This window comes from Pseudorca crassidens, chromosome 3, assembly GCF_039906515.1.
Source record: "Pseudorca crassidens isolate mPseCra1 chromosome 3, mPseCra1.hap1, whole genome shotgun sequence".
Taxonomy (NCBI): domain Eukaryota; kingdom Metazoa; phylum Chordata; class Mammalia; order Artiodactyla; family Delphinidae; genus Pseudorca; species Pseudorca crassidens.
Genome location: NC_090298.1, coordinates 83,425,652 through 83,446,996, shown reverse-complemented (window position 1 = coordinate 83,446,996; position 21,345 = coordinate 83,425,652). Strand labels below are relative to the sequence as shown.

At 36.8% G+C, this 21,345-nt stretch overlaps 1 protein-coding gene across 17 annotated transcripts in view; it reads right to left on the bottom strand.

Annotated features, from left to right (window-relative positions):
- The window catches only part of PAM (peptidylglycine alpha-amidating monooxygenase), a 280,435-nt gene that overhangs the window by 160,953 nt on the left and 98,137 nt on the right, over positions 1-21,345 (bottom strand). The gene's annotated exons all lie outside the window — the stretch shown is intronic.

The following is a 21,345-nucleotide window of genomic DNA, read 5'->3' as shown; positions in this document are numbered from 1 at the left end:
GGATCTGCCTTACCTTCTGTCTTTCTTGCAACTAATCAACATACTTTTTAATGAGATGTCCTCTTTTGTAGGGATTTTTTTTTCCTGTTTATACTTCCACATCCTTAGGCAGAGTTATTCCCAAAGCATTTCAATACATATTTTGTTAAATGCCTCCCTATGACTTCAGAGGCAGGAGTTATTAACTACACATGAACGTGGCTCAGATCCAGAACATGCAGTTACAAAATAAATATCCTCTTTCTTGATAAGTAAAATCTACAGGAAATGTCTAGATTTTCACTTCAAAATTACACTGAACTTTATCTTTTGCTGTCGTGTGTTGTTCACATAGAAGCATTTTCTCCCATAGCAGAATCAAATTTTCAAGTGATTCTTATGTTTTCCATTTCAAATGTTCAAATACTTACAGTAAAATGCCCATAAACATACCCCTTGCTATAATAAAAGTTTTGGTATCCTTGTCTTTAAGCCTCTCAGCTGTATAATTATAGTACTTAAAGTGGAATCTACAATCATATAATGTTATTGTATAATTGAAAAACTTATGGGAAATTTTCCTAAAGATCGTGAAAGAATGTTAAAACATTCTCTCATTTATATAATTCTGTTCAACTGAGTTTACAGTAACCTAGAGGGCTTCTATAAAATATACACTATACACTGCCCCCTCAATCCATCTCAACTATATAATTTGAAAGCCATTAACAAAAGAAACACAGTTGCTTAAAAACATTTTAATGTTTTTTATTTTGGGGTATACAAGCTATAATAAAATACAGCTTAATCATAACAAGACTATTTGAATTTTTAAATATGCAATTTAGCACTGAAAGAAGTACGATGTACTGAGTAGCTTATATTCAAATATTTTAACTTCTCATCTATAATAATAACAGTTTTCTTTGATCAATGTCCCCAAACTCCCCATGAACTATTAATTCAGAGCTTCATAATTTTCTTCTGACTCAAAAGGATCAAAGCATTCTTATGTTTGCTAGAAGTCTTTGATACTGCTGCACAAACAGGTGGTGAATTTATTTCATAGTTATTAAACTGTTTCTTGCTGTCTTGAGCTTAGGAAGAAGTGGTTTATTTTAACAAGGTGCTTACAGACTGGCTTTCCCTTCCCCAGTTTTTAATCTTCTTTACAAGGTTTCCCACAGTGATGTGCACTACACCATGGAAATGAAATAAGAGCTGAAAAAAAGATGAGGGCCATGCTCCTCTGGGTGTGAAAGAACACACTGGATGCCGTCCCTGTTGCATCACTCCAAGGGAGTGAGGCCCAAGCATGCCCAGTAGATCTTGCTCACCTTCTATCTCCATTACTGAAGTTATAATGACCTAACCTTGAGTTTTATCATTAAAAAAAGTTGAATTTTTAATAACAATTATCATTGAAGAGTTAGGGGGAAAAAAGCATTGAAACCCACAAACTTAAACACTCTTCCTAACATTAAAAGTAAGAGCAAAAATAGTAATTCTATACATGATACAAAGGATAATGAGAGATTACTACAAGCAACTATATGCCAACAAAATGGACAACCTGGAAAAAAATGGACAAATTCTTATAAAAGCACAACCTTCCAAGACTGAACCAGGAAGAAATAGAAAATATAAACAGACCAATCACAAGCACTGAAATTGAAACTGTGATTAAAAATCTTCCAACAAACAAAATCCCAGGACTAGATGGCTTCACAGGCGACTTCTATCAACATTTAGAGAAGAGCTAACACCCATCCTTCTCAAACTCTTCCAAAATATAGCAGAGAGAGGAACACTCCCAAACTCATTCTACGAGACCACCATCACCCTGATACCAAAACCAGACAAAGACATCACAGAAAAAGAAAACTACAGGCCAATATCACTGATGAACATAGATTCAAAAGTCCTCAACAGAATACTAGCAACAGAACCCAACAGCGCATTAAACGGATCATACACCATGATCAAGTGGAGTTTATCCAAGGAATGCAAGGATTCTTCAATATACACAAATCAATCAATGTGATACACCATATTAACAAATTGAAGGATAAAAACCATATGATAACCTCAATAGATGTAGAAAAAGCTTTTGACAAAATTCAACACCCATTTATGATAAAATCCCTCCAGAAAGTAGGCATAGAGGGAACTTACCTCAACATAATAAAGACCATATATGACAAACCCACAGCCAACATCATTCTCAATGGTGAAAAACTGAAACCATTTCCACTAAGATCAGGAACAAGACAAGGTTGCCCACTCTCACCACTATTATTCAACATAGTTTTGAAACTTTTAGCCACAGCAATCAAGAAGAAAAAGAAAAAAAAGGAATCCAAATCGGAAAAGAAGTAAAACTGTCACTGTTTGCAGATGACATGATACTATACGTAGAGAATTCTAAAGATGCCACCAGAAAACTACTAGAAATAATCAATGAATTTGGTAGAGTAGTGGGACACAAAATTAATGCACAGAAATCTCTTGCATTCCTATACACTAATGATGAAAAATCTGAAAGAGAAATTAAATAAACACTCCCATTTACCATTGCAACAAAAAGAATAAAATACCTAGGAACAAACCTACCTAAGGAGACAAAAGACCTGTATGCAGAAAACTATAAGACACTGATGAAAGAAATTAAAGATGATACCAACAGATGAAGAGCTATACCATGTTCTTGGATTAGAAGAATCCACATTGTGAAAATGCCTATACTACCCAAAGCAATCTACAGATTCAACGCAATCCCTATCAAACTACCAAATGGCATTTTTCACAGAACTAGAACAAAAAATTTCACAATATGTATGGAAACACAAAAGACCCCTAATAACCAAAGCAACCTTGAGAATGCAAAACAGAGCTGGAGGAATCAGGCTCCCGGACTTTAGACTATGCTACAAAGCTACAGTAATCAAGACAGTATGATACTGGCACAAAAACAGAAATATAGATCAACGGAACAGGACAGAAAGCCCAGAGATAAACCCTCACCACCTATGGTCAACTAATCTATGTCAAAGGAGGCAAGGACATACAATGGAGAAAAGACAGTCTCTTCAATAAGTGGTGCTGGGAAAACTGGACAGCTCCATGTAAAAGAATGAAATTAGAACACTCCCTAACACCATACACAAAAATAAACTCAAAATGTATTAAAGACCTAAATGTAAGGCCAGACACAATCAAACTCTTAGAAGAAAACATAGGCAGAACCCTCTATGACATAAATCACAGCAAGATCCTTTTTGACCGACCTCCTAGAGAAAGGGAAATAAAAACAAAAATAAACAGATGAGACCTAATGAAACTGAAAAGCATTTGCACAGCAAAGAAAACTATAAACAAGATGAAACGACAACCCTCAGAATGGGAGAAAATATTTGCAAATGAAGCAACTGACAAAGGATTAATCTCCAAAATATACAAGCAGCTCATGCAGCTCAATATCAAAAAAACAAACAACCCAATCCAAAAATGGGCAGAAGACCTAAATATACATTTCTCCAAAGAATATATAAAAATTGTCAACAAACACAAGAAAGGATCCTCAACATCATTCATCATTAGAGAAATGCAAATCAGAACTACAATGAGGTATCACCTCACACTGGTCAGAATGGCCATCATCAAAAAGTCTACAAACAATAAATGCTGGAGAGGGTGTGGAGAAAAGGGAAGCCTCTTGCACTGTTGGTGGGAATGTAAATTGATACAGCCACTATGGAGAACAGTTTGGAGGTTCCTTAAAAAGCTAAAAATAGAACTCCCACATGACCCAGCAATCCCACTACTGAGCATATACCCTGAGAAAACCATAATTCAAAAAGAGTCATGTACCACAATGTTCATTGCAGCACTATTTACAATAGCCAGGTCATGGAAACAACCTAAGTGTCCATCGACAGATGAATGGATAAAGAAGATGTGGCACATATATACAATGGAACATTACTCCACCCTAAAAAGGAACGAAATTGAGTCATTTGTAGTGAGGTGAATGGACCTAGAGTCTGTCATACAGAGTGAAGTAAGTCAGAAAGAGAAAGACAAATACCGTATGCTAACACATATATATGGAATCTGAAAAGAAAAAGAAAAATGTTTCTGAAGAACCTAGGGGCAGGACAGGAATAAAGACACAGCCATAAAGAATGGAATTGAGGACACAGGGTGGGGGGGAAGGGTAAGCTGGGACAAAGTGAGAGAGTGGCATGGACATATATACAAAACCAAATATAAAACTGATAGCTAGTGGGAAGCAACTGCATAGCACAGGGAGACCAGTTTGGTGCTTTATGACCACCTAGAGGGGTGGGATAGGGACGGTAGGAGGGAGATGCAAGAGGAAGGGGATATGGGGATATACGTATATATATAGCTGATTCACTCTGTTATACAGCAGAAACTAACACAACAATGTAAAGCAATTACACTCCAATAAAGATGTTAAAAACATATAATAAAAAACAAAAAAACAGTAATTCTGTCATTCTGCAAAAATAGAACTAAAATCTTAACCTATATTATTTGAAATACGTGCCACTAATCAGGAATAACAATTTATGTTTCAAGGGAATTACCACTGTTACGTCAAGATTATTACAAAATATTTACTGGGTACCAGCACTGACAGGTATTTTATGTCATGGCTCAAGTTTGTGTTGCATGACTTAAGGAAACTATATAGAGGCAGGTTTGTAGAACCAACAGCCCAAAGAAATTAGCAGTGGAGGTAAATAACACACATTCATATTCCAAAAGCAGTTAGACATTTTCTTAGAACAAACAAATATAAAATGGTAGACCCAACTAGGTGCTTGGGATTTAAATAAGACAAACGGATTCTTATTAGTAATACTTGCCTATCTCTTTATAGGAGTATTGACAAGAAATGTACCTTACTGTTGCTAAAGCATTTTAAAGATGAAATGTGCTCTATGACTACTAAGTACTACACAAATACTAACTGTTAAATGAGTAATCAGTTTTACTACTCTTTACTTGATTCTACTGAATTTAATATTTATTCCTAAATAGAGGAATTATGTGAATTATCTTATTGGAAGATGATTCTTTTGAAAATCATTTTTTTTAGTTTTTGAAATGGAATTTTTAAAGTCAGTATATATGCATTAATTTTACTTTTTAAAAGTTTTGCTTCCCCTTATGATGAATTTCTATTATCCTAAGACTAAATCTCTCAAACAGTGAAGAAGTCATGCAGATACCAAAACCTGGATCATTATACAAATAACTCATGGCAATGTGTAAAATTCTAGTGATAAAGCAAACAATGTACTTTCAGTCCAGTAATTCCACCAAAAGACTGTTACCTCTTTTGAAATGACATATTCCTAAAGATTTGGTAAAAATAGAAACCAAACAGAAAAATACGACCTTAAGTCTTTAAATATACTATTCATAAAAGTACAAAAGGTGTAGATTTAGTAGTGATTATTGTTACTTAAAAATACATCAAGGTCAACATCAAACCTTTTAAAATTCCTTTAACAAAATAAAACTATAAAATAATCAGTGGTTCCTATAACACCCCCGAGTTATATCAGAATATCCTTAAAAGAAGCTGGCCATTTTATCTTTCAATATGATTTTCAGGGAAATTTATGTCTCTATCAGTGCATTCAAAATTAATGGCCCATGCTTGACCGGCTGGTGATTTCCACTATCATAGTGGCCGGCAGATGACTGCTTCGTTGATTCAGGGATGGATACCAACTGGGAAGGCAGCTTCTAGATTGGTCACCCTGGCTTACATCTAGCAAAATACTGTACTGATTACTGCTCTTTTGGCATGGTGGAAATTGTATTCTATTTCATGATTTCTTCATCAATGATTAAAGAAAAGATAAGTTGAATGGCAGAGATGAAAGAATGATATTGTTAAATATGAGTGGAGTTATTCAAACATAATAGAAAAATATGCTTTAAATTATTTGATCAATTAGGTTAAGGTTAAAAAAATAAGGTAAAACTTCTTCCTCTATAAATAATAATATAGCACTAACATATGCTGTCTTTGTTCTAAGTAGGCCACAGATTTGTTTTAAGATATTTAAAAAAATACTATTAACCATTTCATTCTGATTTAGCTGAATTAACATTTTAAGATGGCCTACTTTATTTCTTCCTCCTGAAACTTTGTAATTATCTCCTTCTCTTTTTATAAAATATCAAAAATTTTCTTGCTACCAAAGAGGTCAACATCTTTTATCAGTAAGTTTTATCTTAACCAAATGCTAATTTTCAAATCAGAAAAATAAATGGATTAAGCAGTATTAATTTGCCAAAAAGAATAAAACTGTGATAAAATTTCCCTTTCATTTTGATATTTAAATCACTATCAGTATTACATTATAATGAGATAAAGGTTCATTAAGGCAGCCTTTGTTATGTAAAAACACAACACACTAGAGGGGAAATTCATTATTGAGTTACAATTATCCTCCAAGGTATACAGCAAATGAGATATCATTAAAATATTTTAGTTTAATTATGCAGTGTGTTCCAATACATAATCAAAATACATATGCACACAACCTAAGCATTTTACTCACTTCTGAAACCTGAATTTTTCTCCTAATGAGAAAGTCAACATTAATAAAATTATAGAAAAATTCTAAGGAGAAGCAATCACACTTTTATGCACATAAAACAGTATTTCCTAAACTAATTGGAGAGGGCATCTGATTACAATTCTCCCCACACATACAGTTTCAGTTTCTCTCAATCCTACATTCCTATTGCTCCACACCAATCCAATCAGTACATTATTCTGCTTTTTGCTTTCCCCCAAATGAAACCCGATATTTTGAGTTTCCTGTCCCCTCACATTTTCCCCACAAATTAATTTATTTGAATCTGAGACTTAATGGTAGTCAATGGTTACTCCTGCTTTTCTTTGTACCCGTACATTTCTTTTTTCTCTATTCTTCCTATCAAAATTTCCCAAGCATATGATTTGTGTAGGGCACCGTATCTGCTGTAACAGAGACACACCTCAGCTGCCCGCAGCTGGGTGGCACAGGAGTACTGTGCACTCAATGGCCATGTGACTTCTTTTAACCAATAAAAGGGGGACAGAAGTGAATTGTGTCAATCCAAGCTGACGTTTCAAAAGCCATTGCTAGTTCACCACACTCAGTTTTCCTGTTTCTTTCTATGTTACCCGTGTGTCTTCTACTCAGTGACTGGTGATGTTCAGAGAGAGACTACTTCCATCAGCCTGAATCCAAACACTCCCTGAGGAAGGCAGAAGGCAAAAGAAGGAACAGTCCCCCTCACAGGGACTTGAATTTAGAAACTGTCCAAAGATGTACATGAAAGACAATGTTAAAGCAGAAGAACTAGATAACTCTAATGAGCAAATTTAATTACTTCCCAGCTACTCAGCGGGATGGAGGGTTATGAAGTTTATACGAGTTACAGAGAAAAAAGGTTGTGTATTTCAATATACACTCCCATGCCTACACCTACCCAAGGCATTATGTTTGTGAAAGCCTCATATTCATCTCCACTTAGAAAAAAAAGCTCCTTTTTCTTTTTTTCTTTAAATCCAGTGAGAGTGGAGCATCATCCTACCTGTTCCAACATGACATACTCAATAAATATTAAGCAAATGCATGGGAGCAAGGAATGCAAAGAAATACATCACACAGTTCTCCAGGGTCTCACAGTAAAGTTTAAGAAGAACTACACATACCAAATTTGGATATACATAAAGTTTTAGAAAAAGAAAATAAACTTTTTAAAAAGAATTTTTAAATCAAAGTACTGTAGTATGTACACATAGTTAAATGTCAAATAGTGCTAAGATCCTACAATGAAAACAGCAGTCTTTGCCCAACTACCACAAGTCCTACTCATCACATATAACACTTTGGCACTCTTTTAGCAGACTATTCTGGTATTTACCTTCATTTTTCCAAATGTTGATGTTCTCATTGACCAATTCACAGATCTATTCATTATCTATTGGCTTCCTACTTTCGAAGATGAGGACTAAGTCTCTTACAGCCCCCCTTCCAATCCCACCAGCTTTCCAAAAGACATGCCACAATTTTTAGTAAAATCAATATTTAAATTGTTAAAGCTATATAAACACTGTTTTCCACTGAACCAAGTAACTGTCTTATGATTGTTAACTTTCTTGTATATCTTTTTATTTTTATGGAGTTCAGGAACTAGAGCATGGTTCCTGAACCACGTGTGGAATATCTTTATTTTAGCATCATCCTTCATTGTGTTTGGCTGAATATAGATTTACAAGATGAAAATCACTTCTAAGAATTTAAAAGGTATTACTCCTCTATCTTCTTTCTTATAATCCTGTTGTTGAGAATTCAGGTACCATTCTGATTTTTCAGACTTTATTACTAATCTCTCTCAATACCTCCCCAGTCTGGAAGCTTTAAAATATTTCTCTTTAGCTTTCTGTTCTGAATTTTTACTGATGTTCCCTAATATGAGTCTTTTCTCATTCATTCTCCTGAGCACTGCTCATTCAACTTGCTACATCATTTTAATCTAAAGACTTATGAACTACTATGTTGATAAATATGCTTAAATATTTCTTTGATAATTTCTTTTCTTCAATAATCTGGGGTTTTTTTAAAGAACTTTTTCTAGTTTCAACCTTTTCTATTTTCTCTTCCTTTCTACACTGTTTGTTCCAGCTGAGTTCCTTTTTTTCTTTCTTTTTTTTTAAAATTCTCTCTTTCAAGTTAGACATTTCCCTAAGTCCCCCATCCACCTGGGGGTTTTCAATTCTCTAGAGAAGAGTCACCCATATTCTGAAAGGGTGAAGTATGCTGCTAAAGTTCAGGGAGCAGGGCAGGGAGAGGGGGCCAGAGGAGACTCCCACATTATCCCCCGATTTTAGCGCCACACAGCATCCCTACTTTCCATGGCACTGGTATCACCAAGGCTTGAAGCTTTCATGTGGTTTTTGAAGCCGAACAGCTTGATTCTCATGGGTCTTTCCTCTCTAGGGCACTTATATGAAACAGCTCCTGCTGTACTAAGTCTGTTATCAGTCCTCTACTTTCCGCTTTCCGAAGATATATTAATCTCTTACTCGCTGTGGAATCTCTCCTTTATATTTGCAAGTTTATAACTTTTAAAATTCTTTTAACATCCTTTTTAGAGGAGGTCAAAGAGACAAAATCATGTACCCAATCTGCCACATTGAACCTGAAGTCCCAGAAATACAATTTTAAAGTGGATTATTGCAGATTATCTAGCCCAATTTCCTCATTTAATAGCTGAGGAAAGAAACAAAGGTAGGTTAAATGCTCTGCTCAAAGTTCCTTCTCCAAATTCAGAGCAGAACCAGGGGTAACATGTCTCCTGCCTATCAGTCCAGTGTTTCGTTGACTCCTTTCTAAGGAGTCTTTCTAAGACTTTCGTTGACGTCTTTCTAAGAAAAGCATTTTGTTGGCCTTCTGGATGAGAGACAAGAAATACACCACTGAACCATCCATGAATAACATACTTAAAGGGAAAACTAATAACCAGGGAAGTATACACTGAATGCTGTGTGTCAGAAATAATAAGCAACACACGTTGAGAGAAGGGAAGATCCCTGAGGATTAGGATGATTGCTAAAGGCTCCATGAAGCAGCTGAGATTTGTATTTGATCTTGCGGCAGGAACTCCAGGTAAGGGGCGACTAAGGGCAGTGTGTTGGCAGAGGATCTATACTGGGAGCAGTGAGGGACTGGTGCCTCACAGACTTTCACCAAGGCTGTTTTCATGAAAGGTAGAAACCTCTCCTGCAACGAGTCCCTTTCCCACCCCGTGTTCTGACAAGCACCCAGGATACGCAAAACATCAGAATCACTGCTTGCTCTTCTGGACTCTGTCCATCTGTACAAGTGAATAAGATGATGTTGACTCTTACTCTCTGAAGTTTGTACTGTGGAATCAATGGATAGTTTTTCATTTTTTATTATAGTTACATTATCTGATAGCCATTTTCAGACTATTCAACCTGAAATTTATGACTCAGCTTCAATATTTCTAGGTGTGACACTGTGTTTAAGGACTCAAACAGTACTTATAGGACAAAAATAGTACTAGATGAGGTAGAATTTTTAAAATTCAACTGAAAGGCAGCCAAAACATCCACAATTTGGCACTTTTCCTTCTTTCTATGTCATATGCCAAAAGAAAGCAGAAAGCAGGAATAAACACTTTTTAACAATCAATAAAGTTTAAAATAATGTATTCAATACTTCTGTCTCTTAGGAAAATAACTAAACATTTAACTCTAAATAGTAAGACAGTGGTAAAACGCAGCATCACTTATTTTTGTTGTTGGTATTTCAAGGCAGTTTTCATAACTAAAATATCACTAAACCTCCACTGCTCCCTGACCTTGGCATATACACTGTCTCCTTCAATGGAAAAGGGCTAGTTTCTACTTAATTTCGTCAACCTAAGTATAAAGGTGTAACTGGATTTTTCACAATAAAACAATGCTTTCAATTAATGAGGCATAAACAAACAAAAAGCACTTACTCTTTGGCAAAACATTTCCATACACTTTCAATTTTTTTCCTTATCTAGTTCCATTGAAATTGTAAGAATATTTAAGGATTTTAAATATGTGTGCTTTAACCATTTGTTCAGAATTGCAGTGGGGGGGACTTCCCTGGTGGCACAGTGGTTAAGAATCCACCTGCCAATGCAGGGGACATGGGTTCGATCCCTAGTCCAGGAAGATCCCACATGCCTTGGAGCAACTAAGCCCGTGCGCCACAACTATTGAAGCCCGTGTGCCTAGAGCCCGTGCTCCACAACCAGAGAAGCCACCACAATGAGAAGCCCATGCACCGCAATGAAGAGTAGCCCCTGTTACGTAGAATACAATTAGACTGTATTCAGATGAAAGTATAATTTAATTGAGAGGAAGAAAGAGATAGATTTTTCAAATTCCTTTAGATTTAGTAATAGCAGTAGACCTGAGTATCCTATAACTGTGGATTCACTAGTGGTCAAGAAACATTCTTGAATTTGCTCTTGAAGCAAGCTAATTCAAGTCTATGTATCATGTCCAAGCTTGCTCTGCCACAGAATTTTCCACCACTCACTCTGATTACAAGCATTTAAAGGAGAACAACAAAACCTATTCTTGTCCTCTTTACCTCAAAGGGATTCTGGGAGGACAAAGGAAGACAACAAGCATGAAAGAGCTCTGCATATTTTACTTTTAAAAACTTACTCCCTTGAGGATCAATCATAAGGAGAGAAACTGCTCTAAAAAGACCAATATACTCTAGCATCAATCTTGCAGTGTCAAAATCTGGTCTGTGTTCACCCGCTGAGCTACTCCAGCACTTTTAAAAGGTCAAAAAGCAAACTAGGAGATAGGAATATCTTGGAGGCTGTTTTTGAAGCAAAATTAGACTAGGTAAGCAAAATCAAAAGCTTGCTTAGCCCAAGAATCCTCTGACTATAGATCTTATATCAATGCTTGAGTCCAGACCTACTCAGTCAAAAACTGATGGGAACGGTACAAGGAACGTATGATTTTAAAGTTCTTCCGGTTAAGAACCTCTGCTCTCCAGGTCATTGTTCTTACTGAAGCCTATCTGCTCAGGTCTAGATGGGTCAGGTCAGAGGCAAAATCAGGAAGCTGTTTCCAGGAGAAAGTCTTCGGGGTTTAGGTCACTTTGGGTCTTCCGAAATCTGAGTTTAATTCCTGCAACCCCATAACACAATGTTGTTCAAATTCTAGAATCATCCAGACCTTAAAATGCAGATTCCAGGGTCCACATTTAGTGGACACATTTAGATTCCAATTCAGTAACTTTGGTGAAGGCCCTGGAATATGTATTTTCTATTGCAGGTTGGGTGAAGATCAATTTAAAAAACGATGGTCTAGGAGTTTTGATCACTCTGCAACAGGCAGAGCATTCCAGGGTTTTGCAGAAGTCTGACCACCATCTTAAATTTGATGCATAATGATCCATTCTAGTGACCAGATGCCCAAACCAACAGGATCTCCTCAAGGTCATTTGGGACCAAAGTATAACTACTATTCCCAGGTACCTCTCCCTCCCTGATCTTCCTTCCCTGGGTCTTCATTTTCTTGTGCCAACTACATCTACACCGGTCTACAACACAGGGTGTATGTACTGAAGAACCATTTCATTTGCACTCATCTAGGATTCTGTATCTTGTTTCTAAATGTGGTATCTGGATGAGAATAAAAGGCTCAGAGGCTACCATGAGGGCATAGGCGGGGTTTTGATGTATAAGGGAAACGAGATATAGCCGGATAGTGTTCCAGTAACAGTCCTCTGCCCCCACCCCCATCCCCTTCCAACAATGAAACACTAAAATCTCTCAACGTTAGTGGCTGCGAATGAAACAGAGCAATATGACAAGAGAAGGCCTCCTGAGCACACGGTAAGTGCACTTCAGTTCTCCCTGACCCCTCCTTAGTCCAGACCACAGTATGTTCAAGGATGCATACGGCCTCTACAACCATCTCCTTGGCAAGAGCAGAAGCTTCATATGGCCTAAAAGGAACATGAAATGTCAGGGGTGTCCCACCTTGCACAATTACAAAAAAAACCCACTATTTGTTTTGCACAACTTTGCTCATTTTCCATGCAATATGTTTATTCCCAGAAGGCAGAAAACTCTTCTATTAGTTGAGTGATAGTAAGGTAAACCTGGATAATTACCTAACCATCTAAAAATGTTAAAAACAAATCAACGTATATCCAAATATAAGTTATGATAGCTGATAAACATAGAATATGCAGACAATTGACAAAGGACTTGTTAACTAGAAGCCAATTTATATATGTCTACTCTGAATCCAATATTTTTTTTTCTGGAAAACAATATGTTCATTAATGACTTTCATTTGATAAAAATGTGTTCAAATTTCTATTCAAAACCAAAACTATTTTAAGGTGAAGAAAACTGTTTCTGAAACTAAATGATTGAAAATAGAACCAAAAAGAATTATTATGCATAAAAGTGCTAAATGTCTTTAGTGTAGCATCTACACCATCAATGAACTACACAAATAGCACTAATATTCACAAAGGTATACAGTGCTAATTCTCAGCTTTGGGAGTTGGTGAAGACATCACACATTTGTGCTCAAGAAAAATGCCTCTAAAACGTAATAATGGCCTCTCTCTTCCTACCGTCTTAAGGTTCCTGCTGCTAGTTATTACTAGGCCTGGTTTTCTTGACTATTTCTGTTATCACAACAGTTCAACAAGAGTAACTGGCTTTTTGGTACTTTGTCAAAATCCTTTGACATATTGCCAGTGCCATCTGTACAAAAAGGGTCCTTGGCAAAACAAATAAGCTATAGACTAGGAACAAAATGGTCAGTGCAATAATCTACTTATATGTTAGTCTTGATAGTAATTAACTGGTTGCTGGCCAACTGTGACTGACTAATTCAATTACCTGCCTGATGATAATGAAGGTGGTATATCCTTACTTCTCCCCTCACCTTCACCTTCATTATCAATGCCCTGCCTTCAAAACATATCTATGCACATAATGTGGACCTGTTAAATTTGTTATGTTCCATGGTCCATGACTACAAGTCTAACCACCACCTAGTACTTCAAAACATAAGCCCTGGCTTACAAGAGGGATTTAATAAAAGCATGTGCTTGGATCAGACACTCATCAATCAATCACCATTTCTAGAAAAGTAAACAGTGGCACACACTCACTGTGCATCAACAGCTACCAAATGTATATACAGTGGGCAACATCAACGATATCTCCTAAGAGCCCTGGGGTCCCTTCCAGCTAAGATCCATGATTTTGATTCTGTGGCTGCAGGCAAACAGTTAAAGCTCTAGAAATGTGTATCTCTGCCATGGTCATAACATATAAATCAGACAACAGGACTGGAAGACTTTTTATTACAGCATAATAATGGCTCTCATTTCTTGAGCACGGACCATGTGGTGATGTTCTGCTTCTTCCTTTTTCACTGCTATATCCCTAACATCCAGAACAATGTCAAACAGAGAGCAGGTGCTCAGAAATATTTGTTGAATGAATGGATGGGTGGATGGATGATTGCTTTATTGCCGGACAACATCCTATCAGTTAGGTTTTATTATTATCCTTATTATCGAAATGAGAAAACTGATGCATATATGGTTAACTGACATGTCCCAGGTTACTTAGCTATTAAAAGAAAAAGCCAGGATTTGACACCACATTTTATAGGACCAAGTTCTATAAAATGCCAGAGTCTGCCCACTAAACCCACCACATGCACCACTTCTCATAGTGATAGGCCAGCAGAGGGGACTCCTCTCCTCCCTTTTCCAAACGAAAGCTCTTGTTCCTACTGCTCTGAATCACCAGGACACTTTATTTGCACTTCCCTTAGGGGTCTGGTCAATTTCTTCTTTATTTTATTGAAAGAAAGGAGAACTACCATTTACTAATTACCCATCGAGTTCCAAGCACCACGTGGGTACCTTATTCATACCTTGTCATGATCTACTGGCTAGGCATTTTGCTTTATCTCCCATTTCACTTCATGAACGAAGAAAATGAGAGTAAAATCTTTTGTCAGTATTTCCCAAACTTGCCCAATAATAATCTGGGGCGGGGGGTGCTTAAAATAGTAGCAGGCCCTATTCCAAATCTTTTGACTCAGAATGTTCCAGAAAGGAGCCTGGATTTGTCTGACTCCCAAGCTAAGGGTTAACCCTTTAGGGCAGGACCCATGTGTTTGGCATCTTTGTTCCCTTCACTGTACATACGAGGCCCCAAAAGTGTCTCATCTTTCTAAAACGCAACAGTTTATAAAGTACATTCACATGATTCCCCCAAAATAGTCATAAGAAGCAAGCATAACAGATCTCAGTACCCTCCTCTTATAGATGGGAAACATAAAGAAAAATCAAGTTCTATGGCTCCTGGCTAAAAGAAACAAAAGAGGGGGAAAAAAAGAAGGTTATGTGGAGAGAGAAAGACAGATGATGATTCAAAAAAATTTACCCAGTTCTTCTTCTCTTCGGGTATAGCTTTCTTTTGATACCCCCGGCAGGAAATCACTCTATATATTTTGCAAATCCCAGCATGACGCAAGAGGTCTGTCAGGAGGATCATGCAGGCTATTTGTAATAGGTCCCTCAAAAATAGTATTTTTCATTGGTAATAATCAATAAAATCTTCACCATATTCTTATTCTCCCTATTACAGAACTGGTATTCTCTAAGATAAATTCTCAAAATAGGGCATCATGAGAGAATTTATAGGATGTGGTATGTATTTAAAGAAAAAAACTCTGTAATTCTCTGACCAATTTCAGCTTTGAGTTTCTTTAGGATTTCCACTTAAGTAAGTTTTCCTAGAAAAAATTTTCCCCTTATCATCTAAAGCACTCTCACTGGAATAGTCTTAGGAAGTAGTTTAGAGAGTTGAATGATATTAACCTAAATGTAATTTTACTATCTTTAGCTCACTCAAGTAGATAAATTTTCACAGCACAAGGGGTAAAAAATCCAATTTCCTTTTAAATTTTATTGCAAGTTTCCCCCAAATAAACAAAGAATTGAGCACCTTGCACCAACCAAAAAGGAAAAAAAAAGATTTTATAACAAGCCCAGTGAGAGCATGCCCATTCCAAAAAGTGAACTTGCTCTTCTTATTTGGCAAGGAAACCCTGAGAGGGAAAACAACCCTAGAAGTTGGAGGAGGGTTTCCTAATATGAAGTGAGATGCTGTGCCCTAAAATCTGAGAACCTTATATACTTTGAGTGAAGGTTAAGTAAAACTGTGTTTAGGAGCTCAGTAAAGTGGGACTTGGGAGAAAAAGGATCGTCTACCTCTGAGTGATGGAATCCGAGCAACAAAACCAAACACAACCTTTCACCCTTGAAAGATGTGCCCCATGTTAAGGTGGGACCCCACTCCCCAGCCATAGCTAATTGGCCACTTGACTTAACCGTGCCAATCCAAATCTCTCTTCCTGGGAATTTGAAATTGGGAAAATGAGAAGATAGCTGAGTTGAAATTCACATAGAATCAGAGCCAAACTGACATAGGGTAACTCCAAGCAAAGCCAGGAACAAGCTGAAATGACAAAAGGGTAGAGAAGCTAAAACATCACTTTTCAAATGAAAAGAATGGAGCAGACACAGAGAGAAGTGATAGAAACCAGGCATCACCACATGAGCAGCCCTGGTTCCTGACTGTCCTCTTCTATCCCCAAAGTCCTAGCTATATTTACTGACCTATTTGGGAATGTCCATGGAGTGGCCTGCTCTGTCGTTTATATAAATGTTTTTATTTGCGATAATTTGAGTGGGTTCCTATGCCCTGAAACCAAACAGCTTTGACTAAGACAGGCAGCTTCATGGAAGAAGTGACATCTGAGCTAAATATCAGGTGTTCACCAGGTGGCCAATGGAGAGAAAGCATCCCAACTAGAGGAAACAGCTTAGAGGTCAATCTTGAGGAAGGAGAAAGCAAGTTGAGTTCTAAGGACTACAAGTACAGCCAGGAACACTGGAAGGGGGAGGGGCAGGAATGAGGCTGAAGAGAAAGGCAGGAGCCAATGCACAAAGGACCTGTAATCCATGCCAAGGTATTTAGCCTTTATCCCGTAGCTGATGGGATCAGAGGTGTATTGTAGGAGATCATTCTGGCTGTGATGTGGAGGCTGAATGCAGGAGGCTGGGGGCAAGACTGGAGGCAGGAGGCCAGTGAGAAAGTGAGCTTCTCAAGGAGAGATTTGTGTGTCATTAGTTCCACCATCAGAGACTATTCAAAGGGAAGAAAAAAACAAAAACAGCAACAACTTGGTTCTAAGAAGCAAGTCAGCACAACACCCTGTGAAATGAGAGCTTTGCAGCTTGGCCAATGGCAGAGCTGTACATCATTCCACTTTTCATGCCTGATGTTTTACAGAAGCAATGACAGCCTAAGGGCTTGTTGACCCATGAGCAAACCCACCAGAAAATGTGACCCAGAACACGATAAAATACAGATCACAAAAGAAGCTCACATTGTGAAATACCACACAATTTCACACTTCATTTCCCCAGTTCGCATACTCATTTATTAATTTCCCATCATAATATAAAGCCATATCAAGCTTTAGTTACTTCAGGAAACATGGCACCTTTCATAAAGCCTGATAAAAGCATTAATAATTAAAGGATGACTTTGAAAGAAGGGCATCTAAACCTCTCTGGCACAATGTTTTTGTTCTATTCAGAAATACAAAAGGGAAACCTGCATACCCCTGAATAAATGGAAGCTGTGGATGTTCTGATCTTAATTAGTTTAGATAACAGGACAAATCAAATCCCCAAATACTTAAATGGATGGAAATGGAGCTGTCAGGCCTGATGACAGTGTAGGCTGTGGTCACAATAAACTTCCTACCTTATCAGTAATTTCTCTTACACATGAATGAAGAAAGTAGACATCACATGCACGACAAACAGCTGTTATAATTGCAGCTGACTGCAAAGCACCACTTTAACTTTTTATACTTTGACTCTAGTTTTTCTCTTTCCACTCAAAATGCCTGTCAACTGTCTTCACTTATGGATGAGATTGCCAGGCTTAAGCTACACTCCAACAATGGATCCCTTTCTCTCTCATTCCATTTGCTGTTGGAGTGCAGGATCCTAACCACATCTGAAATGCTGTTTGTTGTAAGGCATTCTTTTAGTTACAAACAGCTATGTTAGAAGTCCCTTTCATCCTTGCTGCTCAGTGAGTGGTCCACGGATCACAGCTTTAGTATCACCTGGGAGCTTATTAGAAACAGGCAGTCTCGGGCCCCATCCAAGACTGAATTAGAATCTGCATTTTATCAAAATCTCCAGGTGGTCTTGTGATGATGAGAGGCACTGCCAGATATTTTTGGAAAACACAGTTGAGAAGAGTTTGACTAGAACCTAAGATCGGATCTCAATTTTCTTTGCTAGTCTGGAGAAGTGGCTTCCAAAGCCTGCATGTAAAAATTACTGCCATTTACCTTGAGTGGGACCTTCCAGGAAGATGGCAAGTGCTGTGCAAATACAGACAAGCCTGAAAGTCAGAGAGACCTGAGTTCAAATCTAAGCTCTGCTACTCATAGGCTGTGGGACTCTGGGCAAGTTACCTAAACACACTGTTGAGTCTTTTGTCCCTTTTCACTTAGTTGAGAAAAAACCATTAGGTGTTTGTTTGCTATTGTTCCTTTTTTTTTTAAGATCACTGTAGACTCACTTATACAGAGTTCCTATATACCCTTCACCCAGTTTCCCCTGATGGTAACATCTTGCAAAACTCTAATACAATAGTACAACAAGGAAATATGTTCTCCCTCTCTTATAAGTTTGTCATTTCAAGCATGTTATAAAAGCAGGATCTTATAGTAGGTAATCTTCTAGACTGGCTTTTCACTTAGCATAATGCCCTTGGGATCCATCCAAGGTGTTTCATGTAACAATAGTTCATTCTTTTGTACTGCTGAGTCTTATTTCGTAGTATAGATGTACTACAGTTTGTATAACTATTCACCTTTCGCAGGACATTTACATTGTTTCCAGTTTTAGGCTTCTACAAATAATGCTGCTATGAGTAAGCATGTACAGGTTTTTGTGTGAACATAAATTTCTATTTCTCTGGGATAAATGCTCAAGAATGTACTAACAGGGTCACATGATAATTTTGTGAAAATGTCCTACTCTTTCCCAAAGTGACTACACCACTTTACATTCCCACTAGCAATGTAAGAGTGATCCAGTTCTCCACATCCCTACCAATATTTGACGTTATCACTAATTTTTAATTTTAGCCAGTGTGATAGGTATGTAGTATTTTCTCATTGTGCTTTTAATTTGCATTTCCCAAGTGGGTAGTGATGTTGAGCATCTTTTCATGTGCTTATCTGCCATCTATCTTTTCAGTGAAATGTCCATTCATGTCTTTTTCCATTCTCTAATTGGATTGCTTGTTTTAACCACAATTTTGTAAGCTTTTGTGAATTTGAGAGCTCGTCAGATAATGTGGTTTGCAGATATTTTCTTCCAGTATGTAGCATGTCTTTACATCTTCTTCACAGGGAGTTTCGTGGAGCAAAGTTTTTAGATTTGATGAGGTCCAATTTATCAATTTTTCCTTTTATGGATTGTGATTTTAATGTCAAGTCTAAGAACTTTTTGCCTAGTTCTGAAGATTTTCTCATTTTTCGCTGTTTTCGAGTTTTATGTCTTACATTTAACTCTGTGATACATTTTGAGTTAATTTTTGTATAAGGTGTGAGGTTTAGGTTTTTATTTTTTATTTTATTGCTTTTGAATGCCCATTTGCTTGGACCATTCATTTTGAGATGCACCCTAACTTAACAGCAACTTTGCAAAGAGAAAAAATCAAGTCATCACACTAATTGTACATATCAAGTATAAGAAACCACAGTTCTAGAAACTAGAACCACCTAAAACCTAGTATCACTATGCATATCCAATGGAGAAATTATGTCTGGCTCAGAGTCTGACTCATAAAAGTCATTCAATAAGCCTGTGCATTAATTGTTTGCTTTTTCTCACATTTGTAATTGTTTTGATTTAATAAATAATGATTAAATCATTACATTGTTGTTGTTGCCTTAAAATAACATAGCAATACTTGGGAGTAAATTGTGGCAGACCACATCACACAACACTCCACATCAATCCCATTTACTTAAATAAAGTAACTTCTTTTAAAAAATTTACATGTGTTCTTTAGTCCCTTTCAATGCATTTACATATATGTGAATATACATATACATAAATTTAGGTTGTATTTTGTGAAATCAAATGATCAATATTTTACCCTCTGTGTTTTTCTCCCATTTTTAAGTCCTTCCCCCACCCTGAGGTTAGTTGAATCATGACTTAATTTTTGTCAGTAATTTTTTAATCCATCAGGAATATTTTTTTGTGTATTGCATGCAATAGGAGTCAAGTTTTATTTTTCACAAATAATTACCCAATTTGGGGTGTGAATGAATGAAATCTTATCTAGACAGTCTTGACACATGCTATGTACCTATATAAATTTAAGCATATTTTCCAGATGTTTATTCTTTTTCATTGACTTAACTATCATTTTTATTGTCAGATTTTAACTTTAGATATCTGACAGTTCAAGTTCTCCTTGTCTTATTTGTCAATATTTTGTTAGATACTATTATTTCTGCTTATTTTTCAAGACAAATTAATAAATCTATATTTTCAAGTTCAAAAAAACAGTCCTAGTGAGTTTCTGATTATGAGCAAATTTATAAATACTTTTAGGACATGCTCTATATTTTTGCAACTGTTCATTTACACTCCTTAGTAAAGTTATGAAAAGCAGATTAAGAGAAATGGTTGAGAACATTCTCTAAACTTACTTTAAGCATTAAAATTCTCTTTTAACCTTTAAAGCGCTTTAAGTTTTTACGTACACACAACAAAACTGACACAGTCTTCAAAGGACAGAAGAACCATGGACTGTGCATGTTCTGATAAGTACTTAGTTCTGATTAAAAAAAAGAAAAGAGGAAATAATGATCCTTATGCTACAACGTGGAGAAACAACACTGTGTGTGTGTGTGTGTGTGTGTGTGTGTGTGTGTTTGTAGGAGTTTGAGGGTGAGCAGGTGGAGAGAGTAGAAAAAGCAGGCCTTGCTTCTGGGCCCTAGAATATATAAATAAACAGTATGTTATTACTCCAAGTGCAGAGGACAACTGTCATAATAAGTGCAAATTGAAACCATTTAATCTGGGAAAAAGAGATCGTATAAACCCAGTAATTATGCTGAGTACAATTTGTTAGCATGAGTTGCCCGAAAGAATTAGGTAATTTCACTCTAAATAACTGAATTTTAATGAAGCTTATTGTGTGTTATTTCTTATTTCTATCCTAGTTTGTTTACTATTCACAATGACAAAATTGTCTTAAAAAAAAAACAGCTCAATGACAGACACTATTCCTATACTGAAAGGGACAAGGTAAAATCAAGTAAAGAATATGTTTCTTCTAACTTTCCAACAATTAAACTAGTTTAATTATTAAGTGAAAATGTGCTCCTGTAAAAAAAACCACTAGCCTTATAATATCCCTTCCCCCCTACCACCTTCATCACAAGAATCTAATTTTTAGTTGGTCATAATGCTGCTCAATTAAAGGACAACATGGCCTAGCCTCAACTGCAGATGGGTAAAGCCATGTGGCAAAGTTTGGTTGTGTGCCCCATTTCTGCCCCTTCTTCACTTTTGCTGGTTAAAAGGGGCATATGCTGACTGGAGGCTCAACAGCTGTACTGGACTAAAAGGACAG